The sequence below is a fragment of the Pongo pygmaeus genome, chromosome 9, assembly GCF_028885625.2.
Source record: "Pongo pygmaeus isolate AG05252 chromosome 9, NHGRI_mPonPyg2-v2.0_pri, whole genome shotgun sequence".
Lineage (NCBI taxonomy): Eukaryota > Metazoa > Chordata > Mammalia > Primates > Hominidae > Pongo > Pongo pygmaeus.
This window is the reverse complement of record NC_072382.2, coordinates 64,031,095-64,056,499: the sequence shown is the minus strand read 5'-3', so window position 1 is coordinate 64,056,499 and position 25,405 is coordinate 64,031,095. Positions and strand designations below refer to the sequence as shown.

At 48.3% G+C, this 25,405-nt stretch overlaps 1 protein-coding gene across 24 annotated transcripts in view; it reads left to right on the top strand.

The window, feature by feature from the left end:
• The first annotated feature begins 212 nt into the window (after nt 1–212).
• The window catches only part of MICAL2 (microtubule associated monooxygenase, calponin and LIM domain containing 2), a 244,390-nt gene continuing 219,197 nt past the window's right edge, over nt 213–25,405 (top strand). For 7 of the 24 annotated variants that reach the window (XR_008492247.2, XR_008492244.2, XM_054437597.2 and 4 more), the window contains exon 1: nt 225–397. The gene's annotated coding sequence lies outside the window, so the exon portion shown is untranslated. Of the gene's footprint in view, nt 398–25,405 lie in introns of all 24 variants that reach the window. The other 17 variants (XR_008492246.2, XR_008492243.2, XM_054437596.2 and 14 more) reach the window with 4 other exon arrangements.

Below are 25,405 nucleotides of genomic sequence, written 5' to 3'. Positions count from 1 at the left end.
CGGGGGTTTCATCTCGCAGCGCCACCACGCCCCACTCCCAGCAGCTCTCCCCTGGTCTCCGACCTGCGCGGGTCAGGGTGGGAGCGCCCGGCCACTCCCTGCGTTCTGGGCCGGGCTACAGCCCACGTGCGCCGGCGGCAGCGGCGGTGACAGCCGGCCCCACGGGGGCGGGACGGGCTCCGTGCTGTCCTGTCATTGGCCGCGCCGCTGTCGGGGGCGTTCCCCAGCCCGGTCCACCGCGCGGCGCAGAACCGCAGGCGCTCGGCTGGCTAAGCCTGCGCGGGGCCGCCTCGCTTGCTCCCAGCTCCGTCAGTGGCCCCCGGGGCCCGATCGCTGCGCCCGCGGCCAGGGCCGAGGCAGGCGCTGACCCGGGGCCGGGCAGCCTGCGCGACTTTCGGTAAGGCGGGGGCGGCGCTGTCCGCCGGGTGGGGAGGGCGGGCGCGGGTGGGGACTGTGCCAGCCCCGGCTGGACTCTGCGCCGTGTCCAACGCCCGGGAGGGTCAGGTGCGGCCGCAGCATCCCCCGCCTGAAACCCACCCGGCGGGGCGCACAGTGAGCAGGTGGCGCTGCGGGGAAGCCCGGGGCGGCCCTAGCCCGCCTCTGAACCAATTAGAACGCAATGAAAGCCTCCCACCGGCACGCCGAACTACCTCTTACTCCGCGCCGCAACACCCAAACCCTGCAGTTCCAAGCCTAGAAAATCGCAAGCGCCAAAACGGGGTGGGAGTGACGCGCCTGCAGTGCCGCCTGTCACCTGGCAGAAGACCATCCCCAAGCGTCCCAGGATTGGGGCTCCGAGCCTTGCACGCCCCGTTCCAGCTCTTCACTGGGCGCCCTTTTCCCCCTCCCTTGTCCCCTCCCTCTTTAGTAACAGGAAGTTAAGTTGGGCCAAATGTCAGTGGCCTGGCTGGCCGCGGGCTGGAGCGCAGTCGGGATGGGGTCGTGGCAGTGGTCCGAGGGGCCGCGGCACTGTCCGCTCTGCATCGCGTCTTCCGCATCCCCAGTAGCCCGCTCTCGCTCCAGGCCCAGGAGCACCCCCGCGGGGTGTCCGCGGCGCCCGTCCTGTAGGTGCCTGGCTGGCCCCGGGGAGAGGTGGGATCTTGCCCACAGCGTCTCAGCCGCTGCCGGGCCAGACGGGGCAGGTGGGGTTAATTTTATTCACCGCCAGCCTCACTGGCAGAGCTGGGAACGGCCTTTACTGGATGGGGATGAGGGGATGTGGAAACCAGAGTAGTGTGCCTCCTTCCACATTGTTTATTCTGAGGCTTGGGTTCTTAAAGCGGAAAGAGCTTTTATTTGGAAGCCTGTAGGGCCCCGCCAGGCCTACAGCAGTGTGCCGGCTCTCTTGCTGTGATTGTCGCCTGTTAACTACAGTCTACAATGATTTTGGTGAAGGATGAAGTCACTAGCCAGGCCCCTTGTGGGCTGGTCCCACGGGAGAAAAGCCAGAGGCGAATTGGCCCTCCAACCTTTGTGCCGGGTTCCCTGACACCTGCACTTACTCTGTCCTGCTCCCCCTCCCCAGTGGCAGTCGACCCAGCAAGTGGGCCTCCGGTCTCCAGGGCAGTCCTGTGCAATGCGCTGGAGACTCTAATACCATAAGAACTCACTTTCTTCATGCAGAGAGAAGACGGATTTATTAAGTGCCTACTGGGCAACAGGTCCTGTCTTGTGGCACTTTTGCAGCCAATTTCATGGTTATTCTCCAAAAACGCTGAGAGTTTTGCCCTCCCCATTTTAGAGATGGGGAAAGAGGCTCAGGTATGGTAGGTGCCCAAGGTCACACAACAAGTGTCTGAGCCAGGTCCTGGCCCTGTCAATGTAAGTCCAGTGCTCTTGTTTCATGGCTGTGGGAACTGGTGTGCTGTGTGCAGGACCATGGCCCCACAGCGTGCTGACTAGAGCCTTCCAGCCTCTGAAAAGATGCTCTCCACCAGGATTTCAGGGGATGCTTCTTTGGCAAAACAGTTGAAGTGACCCAGGTTAGCCAAGTTGTTCAACCTGCAAACCCCTTATCCTCCCCCTAGTCAAGAGTAGTGGATAGTGTTGGCCAGATTGTTATGGGGAGGGATTGGGTGCTATTTTGGAAGGAAGCCTGCTTCTACCATTGACCTGGCCTCACCTCTGAGAATCTGGCTCCTGGTATAGTCTAGGAGGACTGTGTTAGCTGAAATAACCTCTACCTTAGGACTGATTCTAGTTTCGTGGGGCTTTTGGGGTAGGGGCAGGTGTTGGGGTGTAGTGTTATGGTTGTGGGGTAATTGAAATCCAGTTTGGGCATACCTCTATAAAAACATGACATCACTTTTATCTCCACCCCCTTCTTCCTTTAGGCCTAGGGCTCTGGCTTTCTGCTCATCCCTTCTTTCAAAAGAAAATAATGATAAGTCATGATTTTCATGACTTATTTTCATGATGTCATGAAAATCATGAAAACTGATACCAATCAATTATACTTTAGTATAAATCAGCTTTTAAGAACTATGCCTGGTTGTGGCTGTGGCCATTGGAGGCCCATTCCCAGGCTGCAAGGAGCAGCCATATGATCCCAGATTCCTTCTCTGTCTATAATTGGGGTATGTTTCTATTCTCTCCATCCACACCTGGGTTTGCCTCCCAGCCATGGGCCTGCCCCCTTTGCTTCCCACTGCTGAAGTGTAGAGGTCTTGTCTTCTTGGTGGAAGCCTTGGCTCTGGCAGGACGGGACGTGGTATGGGTAAAAGAATAACTCAGTTAAACATTGCTGATCCTAGACGTCCTCTGAGGGCTAACAGTCTCTATTCTTTAAAGAGTCAGAGAAGAGAATACTGTTCGTCATGCTGAGATGTTTCATTCTTTACATCACTCTATAGTTTCATTCTGCCTCTAAAGAAGTGGGATTAACTGCATTTTACGGATGAGGAAGCTGAGACCCAGAAAGGTCACCGTTTGGCCGGGTGTGGTGGCTCATGCCTGTAAAACCAGCACTTTGGAGGCTGAGGTAGGAGGATCGTGTGAGGCCAGGAGTTCAAGGCCACCTTGGGCAACATAGCAAGACTGCTGTCTTTAGTAACAACAACAACAAAAAAGGTTACAACTTGCCTGCATCACACAGCATGTATGAGTGAGGTTTGAGTGTGGAGAATTAAATGCTATGGGAAGCAGGAAAAGCCTGTGGCTGTCTCTGCACTCTGGAGGCTTGGCAGGCACAGCTCCTCTGCTGCGCAGTCATCTCCCTTATCCGCGGTTTCACCTTTCGAGGTTTTGGTTACAGTCAGCCATGGTCTGAAAATATTATAGTATTTTGAGAGAGACGGAGACCACATTCACATCGCTTTTATTATAGTATATTGTTATAATTGTTCTATTTTATCATTAATGTTGTAATCTCTTAATGTACCTCATTTGTAAAGAAAACTTAATCACTCCTGTATGTATAGAAAAAAACACAGCATATGTAGTGTTTGGTACTATCCAAGGTTTCAGGCATTTACTGGGGGTCTTGGGATGTATCTCCCTGAGATGAGGGGGGCTACAGTACTTACCCTTTCTTACCCTATATTGTAATTATTTATGAACATGTCTTCTCACCTCACTGTGAAATGGCATTTAAAACACTCATAAACTTGGCAGATTTATTTTCTGGTTTCGCAAATCCTCTGTGCTCTTTGCTCTGTATTTCCTTAGCCTTTATGCGAGCTATGTCCATGAGGGTATCTACCAGGATGTATTGCAGTCCTCTCTCAAAAATATTACAAGTATTTTCACATACACAAACTCATAATAGCATAATCAGCCCCATATACTCATTACTCAGCTTCCACAGTTATTGAGATTATGCCTGTTTGGCTTCCTCTCTCTCTTTTTCTCCCTTTCCCTCTGAAAGGAATATTTATTCCTGAGATATTTTAAAGCAAATGTCTAATGTCATGTCATTTTGCCTCTCTATAATCCAGTATACAACTCTTTTAAAAAGGACATTGTCTTGCATAACCACACTTCACTACTGCACGTAATAGAATTAACTGTGCTTCTTAGACATCACCTGTCCACATGCAGATATCCTTGATTGTGTCAGAAATGACCTTTAGAGTTGGTTTGTTTGAACGAGGATCCAGTTTGTATGCTGCATTAGGCCATTGGTCCTTTTAAGCCTGGTTTTAGTTTAGAGAAGCACCCCCTCTTTAGCCATTACCCTCTGTGTTAACTACCCATCTCCCCTACTACATAGGGAGCCCCTTAAGATGAGCCCACCTCTTGGCTTTGCTGGATCCTCAGCACTGAGCGCCGTGTCTGGGACACACAGAGGCTCCATAAGCATTTGTCCAGTTGTGTCATAGCCACTCAGGAAATGTGCTTTGAATTAATGAACCCAGTCATGGATTTGTGTGACTACCAGTGCATGTGCTTAGATAAGAGGTTTTAAAAAAATGACTTGCTTACATGTGGACGTTTCCTCAGCACGTGTCAGTCTGTAAACATCCTAAAATAATAGATGAACTATCTGCTGCTCCCCCTCACTGTGCTGGTTTGTGGTGGGGAGCTGAGATAGCTGCGTTTGTGCCTTGATCAGCAACCGGCCTCCACAGGTCACACGTGGGGCTGACAGAGACTGAGGTCACTTCTGTCCAAGCTTTGAATTCTGCCACAGGAATGACCATGTTATGACCCAGAAACTTGGCCCTGGGCTTGGTGGAGACCACTGATCTTTTCTTCTTCCTTCTGTCTCTGGACAGTGCTGCTTCTCCTGTGCCTTCCAGAGCCTTCTGTAACCTGCCTTACTCTTGGGCAAGTTGTGGTGCCTTCTTCAAATCACTATTCATCCACAACTGGGGCAGGTCGTGGTGGAAAAATAAGTGTTTATAACCTTCAAGTGTCTTGTCTGAATTTGTTCTATAGAGTTAGCACCACCACTGGCACATTTGTGGGTGACCTAATGAAGGAGACCGGAGGCTTAGGAGGGCAGGAGAAGATGTACCTGTTTCTCTTGGTAATGGACTTCACACCTGGTTCTCTCACCAGATGTCCTTAGGGGTGCTGGGCACCTCGATAGGTGTCTTTTACCTATCCAGTAATGGCCCTTCCCTGTGAACAGCACTCAACATGAAGACATGGTTTGTTTGGGGCCTTTTTTCTGTTTTTCCTTTTTAACACAGACAGGCTTTTAATTTTTATTTTTTTTTATTTTTGGTAGAGACAAAGTCTTGCTATGTTGCCTAGGCTGGTCTCAAACTCCTGAGCTCAAGCAACTCACCTGCCTTGATCTTCCAAAGTACTGGGATCACAGGTATGAACCACTATGCCTGGCCTAGCCTTTTGCACTAGGACAAAATCTAACAAAATTTTAAGTCTTCTGACTCTGGATGGCAGTGCTAGAGTTGATTTTTTCCTTTATTTTTTGCTTTTTGGTACTATTTTTCAAAATTTTTATAGGACAAATATTTTATTTTTATAAAGGAAAATCCAAATATTTATTTTCTTAGAAGACTTCTGTCAACCAATTTGAAGTAGGTAGACAGAATTATACATGTATTTGGAATGGTTATACATGCAGATAAAGCCCCAGCACTATTGGGATTTTGATATTTGCTTGGATCGTTATTTTCACGATGAACACATCTCGACTTTCTGAAAGTTAGAAAATACTACCCTCTTTCCCTTTCTTTTTTTTTGAGATGGAGTCTCGCTCTGTCGCCCAGGCTGGAGTGCAGTGGGGCCATCTCGGCTTACTGCAAGCTCCACCAGGTTCACGCCATTCTCCTGCCTCAGCCTCCTGAGTAGCTGGGACTACAGGTGCCCACCACCATGCCCAGCTAATTTTTTTGTATTTTTAGTAGAGACGGGGTTTCACCATGTTAGCCAGGATAGTCTTGATCTCCTGACCTCGTGATCCATCTGCCTCAGCCTCCCAAAGTGCTGGGATTACAGGCGTGAGTCACTGCGCCTGGCCCCTCTTTCCCTTTCTACTTCCTCCTTTGCTGTCCCTCAGATGAAATCTTTCTAATGTTAGGCTCTTGATTTTCATTTTTTTTTTTTTTTTTTACTCAGGAAGGTTGAGCCCTCAGGGGAAAATAAAATGACACAGAGTGCTAAGACAAGGCAGGGCAAAGTTCCACGCTCCAGTGGCCTGTCTTGTCCTCTCAGGAAAGTGCCCGATGGCCAAACACCCTGCTCCCTCACTTTGGGGTGCCTGGACTCCTCCCTCCTCTAGTTTCTGTTTTCCTCCCTACACCTTCCCCAAAGGTAGACAGCATGGCTGGCCTGGGCTGATAAGGCTTCTTCTTCCTAAAACATCAATCACGTGGCCTCAGAAATTCAGAGCCGGTGGGAGTGATAGGTGACTCCGGCCCTCTGTTCATGAACAAAGTTTCAGTGCAGGATTGGGCCAACCACGGAGTCTGATTTGGAGATGCTTCCCTTCTCTGTCAGCTGCTCTTGTCTCAAATGAAGAGCCTTTTGTGATGACCATGTATGGAATAGTGTCTGAAGTACCACTGCACTGTACCTGTCTTTGTGTCTAAACATCACTACCATCATCACAGGACAAACTGCCCATCTCAGTGGTGTCTGGCAGTGAGCTGTGTGTATGTGGATAGTGCTGGTGTTTTTAGGGTTGAAATTTTTAGTTTGTTCTTTATTTGAGCTAACGTTTCCCCTAAGGGTAAGAGTAATTTCCCTGCCTTCCTCTTTCTCTCAAATCCCCACCTCCCAGTGGCTGTCCTGATACCTTATGGCATCTGCATTCCTTCCAAGGCTTGGTTAGATTTCTTTTGATGAATTACGGAGGTAAGGGCAGGCAGAAGAACTTGAGCTGTGCTTCCTGCTGGTTTGGGGCTCAGTTTTTTCTCCTTTGCTGGGCAGGAGAGAATGTCTAGTGCAGATATTCTTTCTGCTGGCAGCAAGAGGAGGGCACCAAGGGGTTGGACAGTGGTCCCTGGCCTCTGAGCCACTGCAACAGCAGGTTTCTGGGACATCTCCAGACCCAAGGTCTTGACGCACACAGCCTGGAAGCCCAGCACATGCCGGAGACACGAGTGGGAGTCTAAGAACACCCTGTTCTGGCCTTGCTGCAGCAGTACCAACATGTTGAGGTGCAGAAACTACTTTGCTCCCATGACTCTGAATGGCTGGCCCTGGCCACTTATCTGAATACTGACTTATCTGGTGAAGCTTTGCAGGATCTCAGTATATAGTGTGTTGGAGCCAGGATAATGAGGTGTAGGGGAGAATGAAGAAGCAGCTCTCACTAACAAGAGCTGCCCTCTGAAACAGAGTGGGCCCAGAGTCTGCCAGGGGCTTGGTTGCTGAGCCCTCATTGGACAACTGTTCATCCAAAAGGAGCAGAGTGGGGGTTGAGTGCTGTGTGTAGAGTCTGTGGCTGCTGTCAAGTCAGCTCCGTGTATCAGGACAGCCAGGCTTTGCACAATCTGATGCAAAGGTAATAAGATCAGGATCTCCCTGCTTGTAAGAAGGAGGTGTCTGATGGCTAAATGGAAGGAAAACAGAACAGAGAAACACACAGGGGGATTTCCAACCCCTTTCCAGACCCTCAGGGAGAGGATTCACTCAGTCTTTTTCATCAGGGAATGCCCTGTGAGACTCATGCAGTTGGAGCCTTGGGGACCATGGGGTCCATGTCGGGAGAGCTTCCCGGCCACATGCCTGGAGTTGCCACACATTACTATTGTGAAGGAGGAGGAGGAGGAGGAAGCACTGTGTGAAATTTCAGGCTTCTTCTGGATTCCAGGTTTGCCCCAAACAGATGACCTAGAAGGTCTTGCTTGGGTGTATTGGTTATCTTGTATCTTGGGCTTTCTTAGAAGTGACTTACCCACACATACGTACATATATGTGTGGTACTCATCCCACACATACATAGATGCATAGGACTTACCTTCACACACACACATAGATGCACGGTAAGATATTCACTCAGTACAAAGGAAATTGAATGAAAAGTACATCTCCCTTCTTTCCCTGTCCTCCAGCCCTCAGTTCTTACCTCTTTGGCAGCTGTTGTCCCCAGCCCCCTGTGGATCCTTCCAGACATAGTCTAGGTATGTCCTGGTGCCTGTTCCCCTTCTGCTCTTCCTGCGGCCTGCTGAAGAAGTGACCAGGATGTAAAGAGACAGGGCCCACAGGGCTGCAGAGACTTGGCCATTATCTCATTTGGCCAAGGCCTAACAATTGCCCCTTTCAACCTACTTTGCCAGGTCTCTCCTTTAGGAGTCCCCTTGAGCTCGATTTGGGGGTTCAAAGAGCCTGGAATCTGAGAATAAACCTCAGGGGCATGTTGTGGATGCAGGTGACATAGGCAAAAACAAAAAGCACTAAGACAGGCCTGGGCTCAAATCCGAGCCATGTGGCCTCGGGCAAGTTAATGAATCCTAGTATTTTAGTCTACATAAAGGAGGTAATTATACTTATTACAAGAGCTTGATCTGGAGATGAAATTAAAATATTTGTGAAGTACCTTGCCTGGATATGCACTCCAAAATGTCAGGGTTTTTGTTGTTGTTGTCATTTTGTTTTTTCACATTTAACGAGTGACCCATTGCCAGAATGAATGACACTGGTATGGAATCCTCTGGATGGCTTTCTGAAAATCCTCTAGGTGGGTTCCTGAGCTTTTCTTTCCCTGCAGAAGGCAGCCAGTTCTCCATTTTCTACCAAGTTGAGTTGGCCCCACTACTTCCTCCTCCTTTGGGGAGCCAACCTCCATCCTTCCCAGCCACTGGATACCACCTCCTCCTCTGCCCTTGACCCCTGAACCCTCCTCTCCATTTCCCTGGCTCTGGGTTCCCCCCTCCTCCCCTCGTGAACAGGATGCTGCCTGCCGCCTGGAGAGTGCTGTGGGCTGTTTATGGCTGCTCTCTGGGGTGTTTATGTTGTATCTCTTCAGAAGCTCCTAGCAGATGTCTGTTTATTGCTGAAACTTCATCTACAGCATGAGAGAAGAGAGGCTATTTTTAAAGATCTTTAATTGGCATGGCTGCACAATACAGCTTAGATTGCCTCCAAGTTTAATTCTTCATCGCTCTTATGCTCTATCCATTATGAAACCTTTCAAATCCAGCCTGAGAGACCTTATATGTCCTGATTTTAGAGCAGTACTTAAATTTAGCAGACAGTTGTAATCTCTAAAAAAGGTAGGCCAAGGAGGTGAAGGCAACTGGCTGACTGTCTTTTGTCTAGGCCGAGACAGATGGCATGAATGAGAGCATAGAATGCAACACCCTTCCCCCACTTCTGCCCCTTCTTTCCACCTGCAGTGGTTGAGGCCCGCCCTCATAGGCCGCCTGCGGATTGGCTGGGAGATCTCTAGCTCTCCCTTTCCCTTTGGACTCAGGTGGGGCTTGAGAGTAGGGTAGTTTCAAATGATACTGACCTCCCAGGAGGGAGGAGGCCACAGAGGCCATGAGTCACAGAGCCTTGGGATGTCAGGTTGGATGGGCCTCATGGGATCATCTAGTTCTCATCCTGGCCACCTTGTTTTGCCTATGGAGAAACTGACACTCGGATGCTTCCTGATGCTGAGTGGACAGAGAGGTGTGTTTCTTGCTCAAGGTCACCCAGCCAGGTCAGAGTTAGGTCTCTTTTCCATCTACCATTTCCCACCAGGCTGTGGTCCTTGATCAGTCTAAGGCAGCTGTGCTTACAGTTGGCTGCGTTTACTGAAGGACAGAGCCTCATCCTCCCTTTCTAAAACCTCCCACATTCTTTGAATTTATGCTCTGTACACTTGTAGCACTGGCTGGTCTCGGTCCCAAGATCTTTTCTTATCATAAACACCTTCCCCAGAGCCTTGGGGCTTAGAATTCCCACCTTTGTTCCTGGCCCTTGTCTGCAGAGGCCCTTTGTTAAAAATACAGAATTTAACTGGGAAAGACCATATGTTGACAGAGATGAGTTTATCTTTGATTAGCTGTCAGCCAAGGGCTGAACCTTAAGAGGATGGGGCATAGGATGAATCAGCTGGGAACAGGAGGAGGAGGGAATCCTGAGAGATGGCAAATAGGGTGCTGGGGGTATCAACAGCCATAGGCCCAGGCTTGGAGCTCACAGTGTGCAGCTGCTGGGCTAGAGTCCCTGTGATGACTGGTGGAAGCTGCCTGCTCTTCTAACTCATGGAGGGAGGTGCATTAGACAAGCTCACCTGTGGCTGAACACCAAGACAGAGTATGGAATGTCCACAGAGTCCCACAGTAGGGGAACCAGGGGAGGCTTCCTGGAGGAGGTGGAGTTTGTAGATTGAGAAGGGTATTGGAAGATAGGTATGATTTCCATAGGCAGAGATGGGCAGAGGTAACGGCACAAAGAGATGTAGAAAAGTGAGGGCACAGTCAGGGTACCATGTGGTAGAAACATGAGGGCTGCCTAGAGAAGCTGAGGCTGGAATCAGGCTGCTCTGAGGCACGGACAGCCCTGAGTTCTGGGGGCAGTGTGGGTGTGGACTGAACCCAGTGGACTGTGGGAAGCTGTCAGGGATAGTCAGAGTCATCCTTCAGGGCACTGCCCTCCATTCACGGGAGGTGCACACTGCCAGACAGCTGCCATTCCCCTGGACTGAGGAGGGCTGTGGGGAATGGGGGTGGGGGGCAGTAAGGCTGGGCCCCCAAAAAGACTTTGTCTGTATCCTGGCTTTTGACTCACAGCCTTCTTTGTGAAGGGAGTCTGCATGCAAAGTGTTGTCTTTGGTTTATCAGGAGGGCAGCCCTTTTTGGAACTCCTGGTTAGGGTCTTAGGATATGGGACATCTGTCACGTTCTGCAGCTTGTACCCCCAAGTGTGGCTGTCTGAGCTTTGGTGGCTCTTGACTCTGTGTAGCAAACAGCATCTGCTTCACTTTCACCACCTCGCTGCAGGCTAAGCTCTTCACATGGATCCTTCTCCTGACTCAAGGTCAATTTGAGGGGAATAAATAGGGCAGTCGAGGTGCTGAGCTCCTCTGGGGGCTACTGCTGGAGCAGGAGCAGGAGTTCCCTGTGTGTGTGTCAGGGAGGCAGCAAAGCTGGGGTAGTGCAGGAACCCAGCTGACCACCTCCTCCAAAGAAAGCGCCTTTGGAAGAACTGGCTCTGTAGGAGTCAGCTGCTCTCAGAGAATTTGTATATCATCTGGAATGATGCTGATTCTCTCCTCTGCACAGCCTCACAATCACCTGAATATCCCCTTCAAGTGCATCCTGTCCTGGGTTTCCTGTGTGCACATTGAGTTTCCTTCTCTAGTTGAAGACAGAGTTTGCGGAGGCTGGCAAACCTGGAGCTGGACTGAATGGCCTGGGCAGGTGGAGCAGGTAGGGGGTTGGTTGCCTCCCAGCCCTCTGGCCATCGTGGCCACAGGGAGGTGGATAAAGGCTGAGCTCTGCTTCCGCCTGCTCCCCTGTTAACCTGGCAGATGGGAGGCACCACAACCTGGTGCATTTTCAGCTTTGACATTTGAGCGGGGCTGGCACCTGTTCTCTACCATGTATGTCTCAGGGACACTTTTGCTTTATGTGATGGAATAAATTGTTCCTGCAAGCAGCAAATGAAATGAGATTAGTGCTATTGATGGGAGGTATTGATGGGATTTGGGGTGGGGCACTGAAATTGGCTTGCTTTCTTTTTTGTCCTAGGATCAGTGCTACCCATATGAGAACAAGCTGATTTGTTCACTGATTGATAAATTGATCGCTCAGTGCATTCATTCTGTCAACCAAGATTTTTGGAGTACTCTCAATTTGAAGCGTGCTGTCACAGATGGACCATGGGTTTTCAGTCACTGTAAACATTGGACAAGCCACACACATATTCTCTCTGAACCTTGGGTTTGTCCTCTGTAAAATGGGAGTGATGCTACTTACCTCACAGGGAGGTTGTGGGGATTAAATGGGGTAATGGGCGTAGCACACCTCTCATGGTGCCTGGCACATAGTGGCATGCAGGCAGCCTCTTCCCCTCTGGCTCATTCCTGAATTGGCCCACAGGAGTCTTGGAGCACAGATGCGGGCAGGGTTCCTTGTTGCCGCAGGCCTCTCATTCGGTACTGGCCCCTAAGTGCCTTTTACCTTTAATAACTTTTAATTTTTTTTAAAAGACAGAGTCTCGCTCTGTCACCCAGGCTGCAGTGTAGTGTGATCCTGGCTCACTGCAACCTCTGCCTCCCAGGTTCAAGCAATTCTCCTGCCTCAGCCTCCAGAGTACCTGGGGTTATAGGCACATGTCACCACACCTGGCTAATTTTTGTATTTTTAGTAGAGACAAGGTTTCTCCATGTTGGCCGGGCTGATCTCAACCTCCTGATCTCAAGTGATCTGCCTGCCTTAGCTTCCCAAAGTGCTGGGATTACAGGAGTGAGCCACTGCGCCTGGCCTGCCTTTAATGACTTTTTAAAGGGAATGGCTCAGTCAGAGCACCTGTGTGTGCAGTGAAGAAAGATGGGACACCTTTCACTTCCTGGTGAGAAGTTCTCATAAACCTTGGAACTGCAGGTCTGGGAGAGCCTTATCATCAACCCCACTGGATGCTTGATCACTCCACAGTGGTGGTTTAGCCTGAGTTTATAGGTTGGAGGTGATCCATCCTGTCTTTAAACTCCTCCTCCTGATGGCTTCCTATAGCTTCTGGCATTTGGTCCCAGTTCTTCCTCTTGGGTGCCATGAGAGTAGGTCTAATCTGTCTACCGCCCAATAGCTCTTCAGAAATTGTTTTTTTTTTTTTTTGAAATCAAATCTCTAACACCATCAACTGAAAGATATACCATTATTTCATGTACCCTCAAGAAAGAAAAAGAGCTGCCAATTAAACTGTGGCACAATGCTTTGCCATTGATTAAAATTTTTATTCTATATTTTCTGAATTTTTTAAGATTTTAGACATACTTTTTTTTATTTTATATCACTCTTGCATATATACAAAAGTAAATTGGTTAAGGCATTTCTAAAACTTCGCTTTCAGAATCTAACTCTTCTCAATCACTTTTTGACTTAGATTCATCAATGTCCATGTTTTTCTGACTCATTGTTCTCTTCTAGTCAAGTGGGGATGTATTTCTTCATCTCTCTTGTCCCTGGAATTTTTTCCAGTTGCTGACACCCCTTATGTCAGTTCTGGTGTTTTCTTGATTTTACCAGAAGGCATCAATGAAAGTTTTTTTGTTAACAACCAGGACTCACATTCCTTCCTTAAATGGTCCTTAAAAGTGTTGGCTCCTGAAATGTTTCAGATCATGGTTGTTCAGATATGCCACCAGGAATGAGTCAAATTTCCATATGTGAGGCGGTGACAGCTATGCCACAGCTGCATCCCGGGAGAGATTGTTAGGTGTCGGGGGGTTTTAAGACACATTCTGCTTTCAGACATTTTATAATGGGAAAAATGCATTTCTAATCAGTGAAATACGTTATTTAAAGACAGCCCTCTGTTTCTCTCCTGCATCTTCTTCCAGATTAACAACCCACAGTGTGGGTTCAGGATTTTTACCTTCTCTGTGGTTTTCCTCTGAACATGCCCTAGTTTGTTCAGATCTCTTTATACAGCGAAGGCAGTGTCCAGACCATATATTGTATTTATGGTATGAGGACAGCAGAAGAAGGGAGCTATCACTTCCTAGTTCAGGACATTCTGCTTCTCTTAATGCAGCCCAAGACTCTATGAGCTTTGCTGGCAGCAGCATCACATCACAGACATTACTGCTGACTAGGTCTTTTCAACATGTGTTGTTGCTAAGCTGCTTCTCCCCATCCTAAACTTGTGTGGCTTTAGAATTTAAAGGCAGAGCCTCCTATTTTGCTTCTGCCTGATTCAGAATGATCGTTCCTGTTAAGTTTCAACTTGTTAAATTCAGTGCAGCCCTGTTCCGTTGGTCAGAATCCTGTTTAAGTATGCCTTCCACAGTGTCACCCAAGTCGTGATAAATGCTTATCGAAGGGACCCCTCTGTCACACTCCTGGAGACCTCCCCTCAGTGGACTTGCGATCTTTGACCGACTTACTTTGGGGAGAGTGATTGAAGCCGCCCCTAGCCAAGTCTCTGCCCTTTTGCTTCTCTGACCTAAGACGCCTTTCTGAAGCTAGATAGGCCATGCCCATTGCAGTTCTGCATCTACTATCAAGTGCTTCATCAAAAAGGACATGAACGGCCTTAACGTTACATGTTCTCAGCTCCTCGAGGGCTCCAAGGTTGCTTTCAGCTGTTTCTGGGCTGCTCCCCAGAGATTGCACCAGGCCGCTTAGCATCTCATCTGTGAACGTTTTCAGTGCTCTGGGAGATCACTTTCCTGGGCTAGGGGACTTGAAGTCATTGCAAATGTCTAAATATCCTTTTTAAAAAACAAAACAAAAAAACTAAACCCCTATCTCCTCTCTGCTCTTTATTCCAGTGTTGGTTCTTTGCTCCCCTGTCCTGGTCTCCTCAATTGTTTGGCTGGAGTTGCATTCAGAGTCCAAGTCATTAACTTCCTCCATCTCGCGTCTAGCAGCTCTTCTGATCTCCCAGCCACTTGAAGTCTGTGTTCTTTGAGTCTCCAGCACCAACTTCCCCTTCTTGGTCTTTTGCTAATTTCACAGGAAATGATTGTTTTTCCTCCACAGTTCCTGTGTCCTCCTGGTCACTAACCCATTCCACCATTGTTGTGGGAATTAGGGAACTAGGTTAGTCCCTGTTTCTATGGACACATCCTCTCTTTTCTAGACGATGAAACTCTGCAAGGCCAGGCTTAGCCTTTAGCCACTGGGGCTTCCTGCGCTCTCAGGGTGTCTGATCTCAGCCCCACCCACCAGAGCTCATCTCTGGCTAGCCTGGGATCTGTATCAGCAGCAGCCCAGTGAGGTCCATTTCCATGGTATCTCTAAGCCTTAGTTCTTCCCTTGTCACCCATGTGTTCTCCAGAATATTTCTCTTTAATTCATGGGCTTTTCACATAGCTGTACATCTTTTTTTTGAGACGGAGTCTCGCTCTGTCACCCAGGCTGGAGTGCAGTGGCGCAATCTCGGCTCACTGCAACCTCCGCCTCCTGGGTTCAAGCGATTCTCCTGCCTCGACCTCCTGAGTAGCTGGGAATACAGGCATGCACCACCATGCCCTGCTAATTTTTTGTATTTTTAGTACAGACGGGGTTTCACCATGTTAGCCAGGATAGTCTCGATCTCCTGACCTCGTGATCTGCCCACCTCGGCCTCCCAAATTGCTGGGATTACAGGCGTGAGCCACTGTGCCTGGCATCTTGTTTTTGTTATGTAGAGATACTCTATCTCTCTACCCTGTCCTAAGTCTAGTCCTTTAAAAGATAAAACCTGGGTGCAGAGAAGTGTGTCTAGTCTGCTATCGGTTAATGTAAAGAAAAGGACACATATTTATATTTTTGTGTATATGCATAATCACAGTCCGGAAACAGACACAAGCAACTAATAATAGTGGTGACCTGTTTTAGAATGGGGACGTGGTAGGTAGATGGGGACAGGAGTAGGAGGGAAACTTTTTCTGAATACTTCTGTATTCTTTTGACTTTGGAATCCAGCGCAAGTATTTCCTATTCAGTTTTTTTTCTTTAAATAACAGATAATCTGGGATGCCTGATTGGCTAATGTGAACTGGTGAGGCCATGTGGAGTGAGTGACTCACCTGCTTGAGTCAGGGCTCTGCAGCCTCCTACCCACCTGGGCCTCAGCTCCTCAGGTGTAAAGCTGGCTGGTCCCAGCCCACTTACCTTGCAGAGGGAACACAGGGAGGCCCTCCTCTGGAGCCTGGCACAGGCCAGCACATGGAGGGTCTGCAGTAAACAGGGCCTCTCCCTCAGAAGTCATGTGGGATTTTAGGACCATTACAGTAAACTGTAATCTCGGTTTAGTGATAGCTGGTGCTCAAAGGGTGCACCTGAGCCTCATGTTGGTTTTCTGCTGTCAATCACTTAAAACTTACACGATGGTTTTTTCCTCTTGTGAACTCCAGTATTTAAGGAGATTGGAAGCTCTGAATCTCTGTCTTTGCCTGGAAGAAGTAAGTACTTTCCTTTGCCAGACCTGAGATGCTTTACAAATCATCTCGTCTGCCCAGTGCAGTGGAGTGAGATTAGAATAGGTCTAACATCCTTTGAAAACATAGGCCCATGGTGAGGTTTGCAGGTAACCGAGATCACAGCTGGCTCTGAAGAAAAAATGCAGCTTCTTGGGAGTGGCCAGTCCAGGTAACTATAATTGAGGAAGTGACCTGATTGGGGAGGTGACTTATTTACCCTGGGCAATTGAGAAACATTTATTGAACACCTACTATGTGCCCTAGGCTCTGTGCTATGGGGATAACAAGGTGCATAAGGCTCAACTTCTCCTCCTAAAGTATTTACAGTGGGCTTGGGAAAGCAAGGCTTATGTGTGTAAAAAAAAAAAATAATAATTAAGTAACAGGAGATTTTTGCAACAGTGCAGCTCAATCATAGAAGAAAAACCACAAGGTAGTTCATGACTAATGTCCATCTGCCTGGAGGAGGCAGCAGTGGGTGTGGAGAGTGTTTTCTGTGGGCTGGGGAGGGCCTGGAAAGCTTCCTGGAGGAGGGAGCGGAGGTGGCGGCAGCAGCAGCATTTGATCTGGATCCTGATGGGTAGTTGCAGTGCAGATGGATAAGTTGGGAGTAAGAAGAGAGCATCTCTAGTGGGTGTTGAGGCCAGGAGAAATGGGGAATTGCCTGCTTTGAAGGTGGGCAGAGGGAAATGAGGCTAGGCAGGTGAGTTTAGGACAGATGCAAAGAGGCTTTAATGAGAGAGAGATTGAGTTGGAGTGTGTTTAACTTCAGAACAGGGATGAGAGGATGAAGGCCCAGGGTCTCACAGGGAACTCTTGTAAATCTCAGGAAGATAGGCAAGAAAGGGTCTAGCTCCCAGACATTTCAGTCTAGGCATCTCTAGCCTCCAGGAGGCTGGAGGCATGCTAGCCATTCTTTCACCATTGCTCTATGGGGCCATTTTCTTCTTAGGCATTTTACATGTGTGCTCATTCATTCATTCAGCAGGTATTTATGAGCTCTTACTCTGTGGCAGGCACTGTTCTAGGTGCTGGGTTGCAGCAGGGAAAAAAACAAAACAAGATAACATCCCTTGCCACATTCCCAGAAGGGGAGAGGGACAATAAACAAGTGAGTTAAATGCGTGGGAGGCCAGGTGTTGAGAGGTAGGGTGGAGAAAATCAAAGCAGGGAAGGAGATGGTGTGTGCTGCATGGAGAGGGAGCAGCTGGGGGAGGGCTGTAATTTTAAACAGAGTGGTTAGGGAAGGTTTCACTGACTCACCCTGTCACTGGGACTTTGGGACCACAGGGAAGGAGGCAAGGCCAGATCCTACTGGGATCTTGAGCCCACAGTTGATCCTCTTCAACCTGTTGGGGGTCTTTGACTAGGCAGTAGGGAGTTTTTGAGTGCTCTTGAGCAGAGGAGTGACATGTGTGGGGAGATCTCCCTAGTGGCTTTGTAGGGGATAGGATATTGGCGGCTGAGACAGGGGAGCAGAGATTCAGGAGGAGAGGACCACTGTAGACTAAAAAAGTCTACTCATTTGACACTTTCCTCACTGTGCTGCAAGCTCCACATCTATAAAATGGAGATAAAATGGTACTTACCATTTTAGGCATGTTTTCAAGAGGATGAAGTGGGTTACTGAATGTAGAATACTTAGACTAGCACCTGACATATAATAAGTACCTAAAAATATTGTCCTGCTCTACTATCTGTCCCTCTGTCTGTATATACATATGTGTGTGTAAAATTAATGTGTTGGGGACATCCTTTCTTGTCCTAAAGCCAAGTCAAATGAAGAAAATAATGGTGCTTTTCAGGATTAAATGAGATCATTCATGTTGTGGGTCTAGGTTAGTGGCAGATGAAAACTAGGTGAATACTAGTTAAAAGTACTACTATTACCACCAGATCTTACGTTGAAGAAAATGATTTTGCAATGGAAATCCTTTGTAAAGTCTTCCTATTTAACAGTTGTTTATCAAGACTGCAACATGCCAGGTGCTGCACTAGACATATCCCATTTCATCTTTGCAATAACTGCCCAAGATAATAAGTGTTAACCACATCTTACAGATGAGGAAGCAGAGGCCCTGGACTAAGACTTGACAAGGTCACATAGCTGGTAAATGGCAGAGCTGGGATTAATCCGTGAGTGGTCCATTGTGTAAATGTAAACATTGACATATAGGTTCTCATATCAGTCTCCCTTGGTATTAGGTACCCACAAAGAGGTGCGGGGAGAACAGAGGCATGGCCAACTTCCAGGACAGATCGGGGCAGTGTGAATGTAGTGGGGAAAGCATGGGTGGGAGACACTGTGGGTGAAACAGTACCTTTCTTCAATGACTCAGCCCTGCAGGCCTTAGCAGAGCCTTTCTGCCACCCTCTCGGAGTTTATCTGAAACCCATTTTGGTTTCCCAAAAGGAGCAGAGCCTGACAGGTTCAAATCCTGGCTCCAGCACTTACCAGCCATGTAAGTCCAAGATAGAAGTCAATTTCTTTGTGCCTCAGTTTTGTCATCTGCAAACTTGCTTCATAGGGTTGTTATGAGACTATCAGAGAAGCTATGTCAACACTTAGAACAGTGCCTGGCCCATAGCAAGCACTCTGAAAGCGTTATTATTATGTTAACAATTCTTATATTATTTTTATATTATAATATTATTGTAAGCGCCTTCTTAATCTCTGAGGTCAGAGTAGAATGTCCCATCCTCTCTGCAGGATCATTCTGTAACACATTCTGCTTTGCCTTATTATATAGATGTGGGTGTAGGTCTCCCCTTTACAAGACCATGGATAGAATTCAATCAGCATCTTTCTAAAATCCCTGAAGACTTGTGCCTTGTCCTAGAAGCTGTCAATAGAGATTTGCGCCAAAAGAAGTGATTCTTGGTTTTCTTTTACCCTTCAAGCCACATATTCTGACCTGAAGACCCCACCTCTCAGGATTTGGAAAATGTCTGATATCTCCAAGGGTGCTTTACAGTTTGCCAAACACATTCCCATTCATATTTCATTTGGTCTTCACAGTTACCCTGTGTGGTTACTGGGTACTGTCCCCGTTGAACAGGTCAGGATACTGAAGCTCTGCAGGGTTGAATAATTTGCTCCAAGATGTGCAAGTGGAAGGTAATGAAACACGCACCCCCCCTTCCTATCCCAGAAAGCTTTGTTCTGGAGTTTCAGATTGACTCGTCCCCTAAAGCCATTCATCATTTCTCCCTTAGCCCTTTTCCTAAAGAGGATTGGGAGAAGGTCATGTGACCAGCCGACCTTTATACAATTCTACTCTCCTTCTTCTTCTTTTTTTTTTGGTGGTCCTCAATTACATGGACAGTTTTTTGTTTGTTTTTCTCTTAATTTTATGATTCATTTATTTACATGAGACAGGGTCTCACTCTGTCACCCAGGCTGGAGTCCAGTGGTGGGATCACAGCTCACTGCAGCCTCGACCTCCTGGGCCCGGATGATCCTCCCAGCTCTTCCTCTGGAGTAGCTGGGACTTCAGGTGCGTGCCACCATGCCTGGCTAATTTTTTCTTTTGTTTTTAGTTGAGACAGGGTCTCCCTATGTTGCCCAGGCTGGTCTCAAACTCCTGGACTCTAAGTTATCCTTCCATCTTGGCCTCCCAAAGTGCTGGGATTACAGGCGTGAGCCACTGTGCCCAGGCTATACAATTCTACTTTCACCCTTTGTTCCCAGGTCTTGTTACTCCTGAACTAAGCACATGGTGATGGCTTTGAGCAGAGCTGATTATTGGAGTTGCTCAAATCATCCCCACTCCATTTTCCCTTCTCTGTGGATCTGAGGTCTGGGCTGGGACTCAGCATTTGGAACTTGGTGGGGAGTGGGAGACAATGGGGGAGAGCACTGTAGCTTTAAGCATTTGCAGTGCCGGAGTATGAAATTGTCCTGAGCATAAATGTGCTGTGAGGGACCCTGCAACTGAAGGTGGAGGAGGCAAGAGGAGGAGCAGGTGCAGAGGTGTAGAGCCCAGAATCACTGCCTGTAGCCTGGCCAGGGGCCTGCAGGGGGCTGAATCAGAAGCCACAGGGCAGAGGGATGGGATGGGGAGTACTTACTCCCTGGGAGGCAAACAGGCAAATGATCCTTCTAGCCAAGGTGGGACTAAACCCAGGGCTCAAAGTCAGCCCTTAATTCAGACTTGTTAGACTCCTTGGAGTTGTTCCTTAAGCAGAAGAATCTCCTGCTTAGTTCAGCCCAACAAAAGTTTATTGAGGAAGTACCTACAGTGTCCCAGCAGGCATGAGGAATACAAAGTCCAGCAAGACAGGGACCCTGCCACAAGGGGCTCAGGTCCTACAACCTCGGCTTTACCTGTGCCTCCTCCTCCCTCCTGCTAACTTTGAAGGCTTGGGCGGAGGCTCTGAGGGTGGTGCTTCTTAAGTGCATATGGCAGCATTTTAGCTTCCTGGCACCCCAGCACTTGGGCTAGAATTAAGGACTGGCAGGTCTGCAGAGCAGCACAGACTGGGAATTGGCAAACACACCTGCTTATGGAGGCGGACCCTGATCCTGCTGCGGGAAGAGAGAGGTTTCTGGGCTTTGGCATCTGGAACTGCTTCTCAGTTCCCTCTGTGATGGTCGCGTGACTGGAGGAGCAGAGGCAGGAGGGCCTCTGGGTTGCAGGTGAGAAACATCCCAGTAGAATTGCCCCAAGGTAATGGCTCAGGCTGCCCATCCCTCAGTCAGACTAGCTCCCCCTTCTCATCCTCCAAGCTGTCTGGTCTCCTCTCCTCTGCACCTGGGCCATCCCGGGCCCCAAGTCTTTGCTTTGGTTCTTCGGCACTTTCCTTCTTCTCTGCCTTTTCAACACCCTCATCCCCCAAGTCTGGATTCAGCCCTGCTGTCTTCAGAAAGGCTTCCTAAACCCTCTCAGACCCAGTTCCCCCTCCTTTCTCCATATGCTTGCTGGGCAGAGAATCAACAGCCCCCAGTTCAACATTTACCTGTTTCCTGGGAGTTCTTTCTCACCCTCTCTGCTTCCTGAAGGGAAGGCAGGCAACATGTTTTGTGCACCCACCATGTTCCAGGCAGTTGCATGGAGGCTGGGTATGTCCTAGCTCTGTTTTTTATGAGCTGTGTGGCTTTGGGTAAGTGTTTTCATTTCTCTGAGTCTCATTTTCTCATTTGAGATTGAGGATGTGATGCCTATTCAGAGGGAAATTGTAAAAACTGGATGGAATAATCCATGCAAAGCACTTTGCACACAGGTCCAGGCTCATAGTAAATGGCTAACATATGGCAGCTTTTGTTATTCTTTGATAGGTATTATCTCATTGAATCCTCACCCTAGCTTTATAAGGAAGACATCATTCCACAGAGGGGAGCAAATGAGCCTTAGGGCTGAAATGACTTGCTTGAGGTCGCACAACAGACAGGCAGCAAGGCAGGGATCCAAGCCTAGGGGTGGGCTGCTCTGAGGCAACACCCATCCTTCTACCACCTCTGCTTCCTGAGTCCTGGCCCCTGTTTCCCATGTTTTTTAGTGTTCCTCGCAGTCCCAGCCAGGGCACTCAGCAAATGCTGGTTGAATAATCTTTCCTGGCTGGTTTAAGGGAAACCAGGTTTGCAGCGGGAGTGCAGGAAATGCGACCCCTTGAACATTCCACTCTCTTTCAGATTTCTATCTGGTCCAAGTTGCCCATGGATCCCTGCTAGTGTACTGCATGCCACTCCAACACCAGGCAGTGCTATGCTGTGTGGCACCGTATCTCACCCAGGAGTGAAACCAAATCATGCCCTCAGGGAAAATGAGACGGTTCCTTTTTATTTTTTAAATAGCAGAGAATAAAGTTATGAAAAGAAAAAGAAAAGTAAGGGAAATACCCGCCTGGATAATCCCCCATGACTGGGGCAACCACTGTCTGAAGCTGGCAGCTGGAAAACAAAGAGAATAGCCATTAGCTGCCAGCTGGGCGCTGGGCAGTGTGGCATTATGAAGCCTGTGTCCTGTGAGGGTCAGCAGGTGAGGCTTCCTGCTTGGGATGGCTTATTGATCTTCCCTATACCCACAGATAGAGCCAAGGCCCTGCCAAGGGCTTTTCTTCTTGACATGATTGTGGTCAGGAAGATTTTCATGTCATTCCAGATCATAGTTCCCAGTTTAATTCTCTAGCAAATGCTAGAAGCTACCACTTCCATCTTGGCTGTGTCTTCTTTTGTACCAACTGATGCTTGTGTCTTTACTCCTTACTCCACTGGTTATTTAATTTATGCCCATGCAGACCTCGGTGCTGGGTTCCCTGGGGCTTGTGGGAGAAGGCGCTTGCCTGTGCTCATTTGTGTGTTCATCTCGTGGCCCGTGCTGCAGGAGAGGTGGGCAGTTGTCAGCATATTTTGGTTCTTAGTTTTTGCTACCAGGCCATGGATTTTTTTTCTGTTTCTTTATATTTTATACTATTTATTTTATTTTTGAGAAAGAGTCTTGCTCTGTCACCCAGGCTGGAATGCAGTGGCACCATCTCGGCTCACTGCAGCTTCTGCCTCCTGGGTTCAAGCGGTTCTTGTGCCTCAGCCTCCCGAGTAGCTGGGATTACAGGCATGTGCCACCACACCTGGCTAATTTTTGTATTTTCAGTAGAGATGGGGTTTCACTATGTCGGTCAGGCTGGTCTTGAACTCCTGACCTCAAGCAATCTGCCTGCCTCGGGCTCCCAAAGTGCTGGGATTACAGGTGTAAGCCACTGTGCCCGGCCATTTTTTTCCATTTAAAACCCTTTAAAAACACACCTGAAGGTGCAGCTTCCTTTCCTGAAGGGAATTAAAACCATGCTATTAGTAGGCATGGGATACGGGAATAGATCATCTTTGGGTGCTGGTCCAGAAAGTAGTGAGTAAGTGAGACAAGCAAAGATAATATTGTTTAGCACAATGCTATGTGTCAGGCACTATAGTCGTCCCTATTAAGTCAGAATCTCTTGGGACAGGTGACTGAGAAAAAAACAAAAGTAAAACAAAAAACATGCAAAGGAGATGATGTTTTACAGCCTGTTGGCTGGTTATCAGGCATAGGCAAATCTTGCCCTCAAGAGCAGGAAACCCACTGATACATGCCATCCAGTAAAATCACACTAGAGCTCTTTGAGATTGAAATAACTAACGTCTCAAAAAGGAAACTTGCCCAAGGATGCACCTGAGCTGTCAAGATACTGCCTCTCCTGTCTGTGTCTCAGGGCTGCCCTTTCCTCTGAGTAGTTATGAATAAAGGAGCAGCAGGACATTGCCATCACCTCTGAGGGATCTGAGCACAGATGTGAGTGACAGTAGAAATGGGATGTGTGAGGAAAAGACCTCAGGCTCCATTGAAATCAGAGTGTACCTGAGGAGGTGGCGTGCATTGGGTGGAACAGGCAGGAGGCACTAGTGGCATGACCTTGGCGAGTTAGTTATTGACATTTATGAGCCTCAGTTTCTTCACCTGGAAAATGGGCTGGATGATCATCCAGTTCCCAGTGTTCCATTGAAGGTTAGACAAGATCATACAATTCAATGAGTGTGACCAACAGTGCATGGCACATTTAAGTACTCAAACAAGGCAAGTTTTCTTCCCTTATCCATGCTCCCCACTTTCTCCCTTACTTCTTCCTTTAAAAAGAGTTGTTTTAAATAGCTATCTGGATTTTTTTTCTGCACCACGTCAAAGTCAATGAAAATCAGCTTTAGCTTCCTTCTTTCTCTTCTTCCCCTCTCATAATGGGCATGGCTCCAGGGCTGGGTCTGAGGCTCCGTTCTCAACCAGGAAGCACAGGGCTGGGCTGCTGGCTGTTAGTTTCGGTACCTTCTTCTCCCAGGAAGGGCCCTGGTCCAGGGGCTTGCAGTGGCCTCCCCTCACTTCAGTCTGTAGATACCTTGCTGTACCTATTTGCTCTCCCTTGGCTGCCTGGGTCTCACTGGGTGTGCAGCTGGCTTTTCTTCCTGGGTGGGATTTGGTGATGATAAAGCAGGCACTTGTTGAGGGCTGTTATTGGGAGTTTTTTGGTTTCAAGGCACAGGAACCAAACTTGAATGAGCTTAAGCAAAAATGGGATGCATAGCTCATGCCTCTCATACCAACACTTTGGGAGGCTGAGGCTGGAGGAACACTCAAGGCCAACAGTTCAAGATCAGCATAGTCAACATAGCAAGGGCTTGTCTCTACAAAAAAAAAAAAAAAAAAAATTAAATTAAAAAGGATACATTGGAAGGTTTCGAGGAGGCTCAAAGATTCAAAAGAGGTGCAGAAGAATCAAGCCCCAGGAAGATAGCATGTGACCTCCAGCATCCCCAGACCAGAGTCCTCTGTTCAGTGCACTATGGCTGCAGGCAGCTCCCAGCTGACCCCACACAGCCCTGCCGCCAACCTAAGAGGACCAGGCCTTCCCCAGGAGTTTTCAGATTGGAATTTGGCCTGGCCTGGAGCGTGTGCACACCCCATGTACCCTTGCTAAGGAGAAAAGATACTCCCATGAGCCTACCTTGAGTCCTATATTCCCCTTTTTGGCTGGAGAGTGGGAGATGGGGTGGAGTCTGTTATCAGGAGAGAGACACAGAGAGAAGAATACTAGTAATATTAATAATTAAGTATAATACTCACTTTTCTTGAGTTACTTTATGCAAGACACATTCTAAGCTCTTTACCTGCATAACTCATTTAATCTTCACAGTCAACCCATTTTACATACCAGGAAACTGAGGTAGAGACAGGTTAAGCAGTTTGCCCAAAGTCACATAGCTAGTTAGGAGGAGAGCTGGAACTGAACCCAAGCAGAGGGCTCCAGAAGTGCCGTTACCCACCCACTCTGATGCAGACAATAACAGACATCACCTCCAAGCACCTGCTCTGAGCAAGCAATGGGCTAAGTCCTTTATAGCATTATCTCATTTACTCCTCAGAGAAGCCCTATGAAGTGGGTACTAACATCATCCACATTTTAAAATAAGAAATTGAGTCTCACAGAGATGATGTGATTTGCCTAGGGCCACCCAACTAATTTAAAGTGACAGAGCTGGGATAGGACCCTTGGTTTGCCTGATCGTGGGGCCCAAGTTCTTAACTGCCTCACTGGGTAGCCTGCGCATTTAGACACTTCTCTTGCTCTGTCTGAAGCTCCCCTGGTTTGGCTCAGCACCTGAGTCTTTGTCCGCAGTCTGGGGAGGGGCTGGGATGTGGAGACCCCTACCTGCTGCATGCTGCTGAGGGGTCGGCTGTGAGGTTTGAGCTGGTCTTGATGTATCTCACACTGACCTACACCAGATGGTTCTTGAACAAGTCTTTAGTGCATTGAAACTCTGAGTTTATTCATTTCTTCATTAAACAAATATTTACTGAGTGCCTGGAGGCTCCAGGCCCTGTCCAAGTGCTGGGGTCCCTCAGGGAAGAGCTTAGACTCAGAAAACATCCAAGAGGAAGGTTCCCGGAGTTCCTGTCACTTGGACCTGTC